At 55.1% G+C, this 8,149-nt stretch overlaps 1 long non-coding RNA gene across 1 annotated transcript in view; it reads left to right on the top strand.

Annotated features, from left to right (window-relative positions):
- The window catches only part of LOC307094567, a 20,180-nt gene extending 12,773 nt beyond the window's left edge, over nucleotides 1–7,407 (top strand). Inside the window, exons 2-3 of the long non-coding RNA XR_013813098.1 lie at nucleotides 5,279–5,417; nucleotides 7,221–7,407. This is a non-coding gene — a long non-coding RNA (uncharacterized lncRNA). The remainder of the gene's footprint in view (nucleotides 1–5,278; nucleotides 5,418–7,220) is intronic.
- Nucleotides 7,408–8,149: the final 742 nt, after the last annotated feature.

Below are 8,149 nucleotides of genomic sequence, written 5' to 3'. Positions count from 1 at the left end.
AGGATGCAGGCGGCCGGGCCGGGCCGGCGCTGGCAGAAAGTTCCAGCACACACCGGAACGTTCCCGAGGTCCCCAGGGTGGGCCTGGGCACTTCGCTAGGAGGTAACACAGATCCACTGTCCCCCCCGCGGCTGGCAGCCGGGAGCCCAACACAATGGGGCGTCCGGATGGTCCAAACAGAGCGGTGGGCGTTCGCGGCTGTTCCCGTGTTTACGCCGACTTCCAGGATCTCACGGCGAAGTGTACACGGTGTCACCGCGGCTCTGTCCCGGCCAAAGACCTGCCTTTTTAAAAAAACACTTTATTGATTTCAGAGAGGGAGAGAGAGAGAGAGAGAGAGAGAGAGGGAGAATCATCGATGATGAGAGAGAATCATGGATCGGCTGCCTCCTGCACGCCCCCTACTGGAGATCGAGCCCACAACCCGGGCCTGTGCCCTGACCGGGAATCGAACCCTGACCTCCTGGTTCCTAGGTCGACGCTCAACCACGGAGCCACGCCGGCCGGGCAGGACCGGCCTCCGATAAGCTGCGGCCTCGCTCCCCGCCCCTCAGGACGGTGACCAGCTCGCCGCGCCCCTGTAAACCTTCTACGGGACTTGCCCCCAATCCCGTTTTGTTGGTTGTGCATTGCAGCCGGGGGCCCAGACCCCACACACCCGACACAGAGCCTCCTCTCTGGAGGGAGGCAGTCATGGATTTGGGGGCCGGGAGGGGGTGTTACGTGCCTCCTGGACAGGCACGCCCGCCTCCCCCAGCGCCCCCTGCTCCTCGCCGGGGACGCCGAGGCACCGACTGGCGACGTCTCTTCCTCCCAGAGGCTGTGGCGTCGGCCCCATCGTGTCGGGGATCCACACCCGCGCGTGATAAGCCCGCGGTTTCTGTCTCCTTCCTCTGACCTCGGCGGGCGGCTCCCGGTCGTGTTCCCGCCAACGAGGACGCGCTGCGAGGGACGAGCGCTCATTCCCCCTCCACGCAGACCCGTGAGCGGCCATGAACACAAAACAAGAAACGTATTTCTATGGCCCCGGCCGGTGTGGCTCAGTGGGTAGAGCACTGGCCTGGGGATTGAAGGGTCCCGGGTTCGATTCTGGTCAAGGGCTCATGGGCCCGGGTTACAGACTCGATCCCCACTAGAGGGCGTGCGGGAGGCAGCCGATCCGTGATGCTCCCTCCTCTTGGCTGTTTCTCTCTCTCTCTCTCTCTCTCTCTCCCTTCCTCTCTGAAATCAAGAAAAATGTATTAAAAGTATATTGCCCCCCAAAGTTCATGGAGGGCAGATACCTGTGTGTTCACAGCGGTCCGTCCGCCGCGGTGCCCGGCGGGCAGCGTGAGCGCCTCTCTGTGGGTCGGGCCGTTTGATCGGCCGCTGGGACGCGTGGCTTTGCTCCCAGGTGCCCCGGGGTGATCGGCTGGGATTTTGAAAAACCGGGGGGCGGAGGGGGGGGAGAGTGCGGATGTGAAAACAGAATCAGCAGCAAAACGGGGGCGTCAGCGCCCGCCCAGGGTCCTGCCGTGCCCACTGTCGAGGGGTCGTCCCGCCCGCCCGCCTGTCTGTCCATCTGTCCGTCCACAGGCCCGCGGCTGCCTTCCTGTTTATGCCTCTGCCGAGCCCCGCTTCCTGGAGCCCGCCTTCGGCCGCAGGTTTTCTGCAGCCCCGGGGGCGCCGTCCTCGCGGGCCTCCCTGCTCCTCGCTGCAGTAAGCCGCTGGAATCCCGCGCAGGGCGGAACCCTGTCATTAGCCGGGACGGTGATGCCAACACCGAGTCCCGTCACCCGGTGTCCGGTAGGTGACCTTTGTCAAACACACCTGGGCCTCCGGGGGTCACCCTGCGCCTCACCGCCCCCAGCACCTGCCCAGCTGTTTGGAGACGCGGCAGGGCCTCCCGGGCGGGGAAGGAGCTCACCGTGGAGACGCCTCTGGACCTGCCCGCCCGACGCCGGCGTCACCCTCGGGGGTCCGCGCCTCGCTGCCCCTTTGCCACCCAGACTCTCCCTCCTCCATCCCTTCTCCCCCCCCCCCCCCACCTCCACTCGTCCGAGATGACGGGAGAGACACAGGTTCACACTCAAATGTGCACGCCGCTCCGTTGCTTAAGAGTCAGCCTTCCCCAGGCCTGTTTGAATTTTATTTTTTATTATTATGTTATATATATATTTTTATTGATTTTTTTACAGAGAGGAAGGGAGAGGGAGAGAGGAGTTAGAAACATCGATGAGAGAGGAACATCGATCAGCTGCCTCCTGCACACCCCCCACCGGGGATGTGCCCGCAGCCAAGGTACATGCCCTTGACCGGAATCGAACCCGGGACCCTTGAGTCTGCAGGCCGACCGACGCTCTATTCACTGAGCCAAACCGGTCAGGGCCTATTTGAATTTTATAATAAAGTTAGAATCCGCCCGGCCGGCGTGGCTCAGGGGTGGAGCGTCGACCTAGGAACCAGGAGGTCAGGGTTCAATTCCCGGTCAGGGCACAGGCCCGGGTTGCGGGCTCCACCCCCAGTGGGGGGCGTTGCAGGAGGCAGCCGGTCCATGGCTCTCTCTCATCATGGATGTTTCTCTCTCTCTCTCACCCTCTCCCTTCGTCTTTCTCTAAAGATCAATAAAAGTATATTTAATAAAATAAAACAAGAACATTCCGAGCCGAGGAAATACAGTTCTGCGAGCCGGGCTTCCGTGACCTGGGGAGGGGCGGCGTTTATTTCTGGGGCCCCTGGGGGCCTGTGAAATGCGAAATCGTTTCTCCAAAGGCAGGTCTCCGAGGGGCCCTGTCTGTGTGCGACGGCGTGGCCTCGTGCTTTTTGGAACGATTCAACCTTAGCCCTCGCCGGTCTGGCTCAGGGGCTAGAGCGTCGGCCTGCGGACTGACAGGTCCCAAGTCGGATTCTGGTCAAATTCAAATTCAGACTCTGCTGTGGGGAAGTCCTCGCTGGAGGTGTCTGTCTCAGCCCCCAACCTCGGTTGACTTTCTCTCTCTCTCTTCTTTCTTTCTTTCTTTCTTTCTTTCTTTCTTTCTTTCTTTCTTTCTTTCTTTCTTTCTTTCTTTCTTTCTTTTAAAATAAATATATTTTTATTGATTTCAGAGAGGAAGGAAGAGGGAGAGAGAGAAACATCCATGACGAGAGAATCATGGATCGGCTGCCTCCTGCACGCCCCCTAGTGGGGATGGAGTCCAGTACCTGGGCCTGTGCCCTTGACCCGGAATTGACCCCGTGACCTCCTGGTTCATAGGTCGATGTGCACCCCCTGAGCCACGCCGGCCGGGCTCCAACATCCTTATGGTACCAAGGTGTCCCCGTTACCAACAGCCCTGAATTTACATTCAGAATACCGCACACGGCTGCCTCCCTAGGCCCCCCCGCTTCCCCCCATTTTTTAAAATTTCCTTAGAAAAAAATGTTCATGAACAGCCTCAGTCCTGTGTTTACGGCGCGTGGAAGAGAGAGCAGCGAGCATTGGGCACCCGGGCAGGCACCGGGCCATCCGCGTGTTTGTACACACCGCGTGTGAAACCGGGCCGGCCCTCTGGTGGCCACGGAAGGACTGGACGCTCTGTCCCGGCGGGCCGGGCGCGGGCGCTCGCGGGGTTTGACTTTCCCCGCTGCCGCCAAGACGCTGTTGGCTCTCGTCCTGGGGAAATCTTCGCTTCCAATAACTCCCGCCTGGACCCCAGAGCTCATGGCTTCCTGAGGGCTGTCCTTTGCTTCGTTCAATGGCTGGTTCTAAGCACGGTTACGAGAGTTATTTGGTTCGCCGCTCACAGTGTGGACAGATTATAAAAATTATATATTTTTTATTGATCTCAGAGAGGACTGGTGTGGGAGCCCCTTCGACGTCCCGTGCGGTTCAGGGTTCCGGTGCAGGGTTCGGGGTCTGGAGAAGGCCGCACACCAGTGAAAAAGAGACTTTAGAAAAGATTTAATTTGGGAAATGGGGGCCCGGCGGTAGGTAGTCCAGCTCCAGTGGGAGGACGACTCCTCGCTCTGGCTTTTCCATCCCTTTGATTAAGATTGAAATGATAGGACACACCCTTATCCCCCGGGCAGGAAGCGCCAATCAAAGCCAGTCCGTGAGTTTAGGACTAACAGGTGGGGGCGTCTTCAACTACCAATACCTAGTGATTATTAGCTCTGACCCGTTAGAGCAATTAAGGTTGACCAGCCCTCCGGATTCCCTGCCCACAGCTCTCTATTATTCAAACAATGACCGGCTTCCGGCAGACTGGAGAGAGAGAGAGAGAGAGAGGGAGAGAGAGAGAGAAACATCCATGAGGAGAGAGAACCATGGACCGGCTGCCTCCTGCACGCCCCCCACTGGGGATGGAGCCCACAACCCGGGCCTGTGCCCTGACCGGGAATCGAACCCTGACCTCCTGGCTCCTAGGTGGACGCTCAACCAACCACTGAGCCACACCAGCTGGGCCAGATTTTTTTTTTTTTTTAGTAATTTTTAATTATGTTCGAGGCTGTAAGTAATCATTAGTATTCACAGGTCAAATCTTAAGAGCGGTCAGTGGTCGGCAAACCGCGGCTCTTGAGCCACACGCGGCTCTTTGGCCCCTGGAGTGTGGCTCTTCCACAAAATACCACGGCCTGGGCGAGTCTATGTTGAAGAAGTGGCGTTAGAAGAAGTTTACGTTTAAAAAATGTGGCTCTCCAAAGAAATGTCAGTCGCTGTGCTGTTGATATTTGGCTCTGCGGACCAATGAGTTTGCCGACCTCGGCCCTAATCTACCTGACACTGCTCACCCTCTGACAGCCCCGAGTGTGATACCGCTGTTCAGTCCTCAAATGTTTGTTTAGACCTACTGTGTGCCACTCTCTGAGCGGGGCGGGGGGGGGGGGGCAGTGGAATACGTCACAGGCCAGGGAGCAGGCATTCACATTTAGGTGAAAAGCAAGGGCTGCTTTTTTTTTTTTTTAAAAAATGTTTTTATTAATTTTTTTAGGAAGGGAGAGATCAGGGTTCGATTCCCAGTCAGGGCACACGCCCGGGTTGCGGGCTCGATCCCCCGTGGGGGCGTGCAGGAGGCAGGTGATCCATGATTCTCTCTCATCATTGACGTTTCTCTCTCCCTCTCCCTTTCTCCCTCTCTCTCAAATCAATAAACACATATTCTTTTTTTTTCTAAATATTTTTTATTGATTTTTTTATAGGGAGGAAGGGAGAGGGATAGTTAGAAACATCGATCAGCTGCCTCCTGCACGCCCCCTACTGGGGATGTGCCCGCAACCAAGGTACGTGCCCTTGACCGGAATCGAACCCGGGACCCTTCAGTCTGCAGGCCGACGCTCTATCCACTGAGCCACACCGGTCAGGGCTGGACGTACACTTCCTTGCTCGACGGTGCCGTCACGACCGAAGCTACCCGGCTGCCAGCAATGTGACATCATGGAGCGTCGCCCACAAACTCACGGTATCTCTGACCCCCGTGTCCCCGCCCCCCCCAGGCGTGGATAGACGTGTCCGTGTTCAATCCACGGGCGTTCACATGCCTTGGGACTTTTCTCAGTTGCCACGTGAACTTGCTACAGGACATGGCTCCATGCCTGGTTGGTGACACTGGGAATCTAGTTAGATGGAAGGCAGCGGAGATGGGGGGGGGCGGGGGGGGTAGGGGGGTAGGAACGAGGCCGACACCTCCTCGGAGCACCGCGTGGTAATTGAGGGTGCCGGTAAATTACTAGGAAGCCGAGCAACCGCTAGTTAATGGACAGGGACTAATTATAGCTGAGCGTGGTGGGTCCCATCCTGCGGATATACAATGTAATTCCTCCCGGAGAAGCAATAACATGTTGTTAACACCCTCCCGTGCTCGCTCAGAGACCCACCATTCAAAGGGATTTCTTACCGAGGGGGCGCGGCGAGAGCCGGCGTGGAGCCAGCTGAGCTTTGGACTTTGCTCTGGTCTTTTGGCTGCTTTTTTTTTTTTTTTTTCTGTTCGTGGAGCCACATGGCTAACAGTTCCAAGTCCCAGTTCTCTACTGGGTGACATTTGCATTTTGTAACAGCCACCTTCATTTACTAAGGACAGTGATAATTACAAAAACCAACAATTACTGAACCTTTATTTTTTTAAAATATACTTTTTATTGGTTTCAGAGAGGACTGGAGAGCTAGAGCGAGAGCGAGAGCGAGAGCGAGAGAGAGAGAGAGAGAGAGAGAGAGAGAGAAACATCAGTGATGAGAGAGGATCATGAATCAGCTGCCTCCTGCACGCCCCACACTGGGAATCAAGCCTGCAGCCCGGGCCTGTGCCCTGACCAGGAATCGAACCCTGAGCTCCTGGTTTATAGGTCGATGCTCAACCCCTGAGCCACACCAGTTGGGCCAGATTTGTTTTTTTTTAAAAAAAGTAATTTTTAAATATGTTCAAGGCTGTAAGTCAAACATTTTTATTGTTTTCAAAGAGGAAGGGAGAGAGAGAGAGAGAGAGAGAGAGAGAGAGAGAGGGAGAGAGAGGTCAATGCTGAGAGAGAATCACGGACCGGCTGCCTCCTGCAGGCCCCACACTGGGGATGGAGCCCACAACCCGGGCGTGCGCCCTGACCGGGAATCGAACCCGTGACCTCCTGGTTCGTAAGTCAACGCTCAACCACCGAGTCACGCCGGCCGACCGGGCCACAGGTCCAGCTTTGAAACCGAGGTGGCTTGGGCGTGTAACATTGTATTCGCTTCAGGTATACAATGTATCGATTCAATGTATGTATACAATGTATCGATTCGATGTATGTATAAAATTTATCGATTCGATGTATGTATACAATGTATCGATTCGATATGCTTCAGGTATACAATGTATCGATCCGATGTATGCATACAATGTATCGATTCGATGCATGTATACAATGTATCGATTCGATGCATGTATACAATGTATCGATTCGATGTATGTATGCAATGTATCGATTCGATGTATGTATACAATGTGTCGATTCGATGTATGTATACAATGTGTCGATTCGATGTATGTATAAAATTTATCGATTCGATGTATGTATACAATGTATCAATTCGATATGCTTCAGGTATACAATGTATCGATCCGATGTATGCATACAATGTATCGATTCGATGCATGTATACAATGTATCGATTCAATGCATGTATACAATGTATCGATTCGATGTATGTATGCAATGTATCGATTCGATGTATGTATACAATGTGTCGATTCGATGTATGTATACGTACCCTGTGGAATCACCTTCGTGAACAGGCTGGTCACCTGCACTCAGGCACAGATGCGTCTCTGAAACTCAGAAACAACATGGCCTGGAGGCCACGTGGCACAGACAGAACGCAGCCTGAAGCGGCTCCGGGCTCAGCGTCTCAGCGTCTGAACGTCTTCCTCTGGGGCGGGGCGTGGCGGGGGGGCTCCTGTGTCCAAATGACCGTTTTCCAATTCCCAGTTCCCGCCCGGACGGAGCCCCGGGGTCAGTAAGGAGCGCTGCCTTCCGCGTCTGGTTTGCTCTCTCTCTCTCTCTTTTTTTTTTTTAAAAAACCACCTATTTCCATGGATTTCAGAGAGGAAGGGAGCGGGAGGGAGACAGGACCTCGGGGATGGGAGAGAACGCTGTGCTGGGCCCTGGCGTGGCTTCATTTGCCGCAACCGATCCCGGCGCTTTCATCAGCAGCTTATCTCGGTCTCCGAGGCGCGAGCAGCCTCCGGAAGGAAGGTGGGGCGGGGGTGGGGGTGGGTGGGGGGTTGGGGTGCGTGTGTGTGTGTGTGTGTGTGGGTATGGGGTGTGTGTGGGGTGTGGGGTATGGGGTGTGTCTGTGTGTGTATGGTGTGTGTGGTGTATTGTATGTGTGTGTGATGTGTGTGATGTGTGTGTGTGTGTGTATGGTGTATGTGTGGTGTGTGTGGTGTATTGTATGTGTGTGTGGTGTATGTGTGGTGTGTGTGGTGTATTGTATGTGTGTGTGGTGTATGTGTGGTGTGTGTGGTGTATTGTATGTGTGTGTGGTGTATGTGTGGTGTGTGTGGTGTATTGTATGTGTGTGTGTGATGTGTGTGATGTGTGTGTGCATGTGTGTGTGCACGCAGCCCGTTCCCAAGGGCAGGAACCTGTTAGACGGTGGGATTCTCCACGAGGGTCTGGACTAGAGGTTGTTATTGATTCAGTTATTGTTGCCATCGGTGCA

This window comes from Cnephaeus nilssonii (assembly GCF_951640355.1).
Source record: "Cnephaeus nilssonii genome assembly, chromosome: 23".
Classification (NCBI taxonomy): Eukaryota; Metazoa; Chordata; class Mammalia; order Chiroptera; family Vespertilionidae; genus Cnephaeus; species Cnephaeus nilssonii.
Note: the sequence above shows the minus strand (reverse complement) of the source record. Positions and strands in the feature narration are given on the sequence as shown.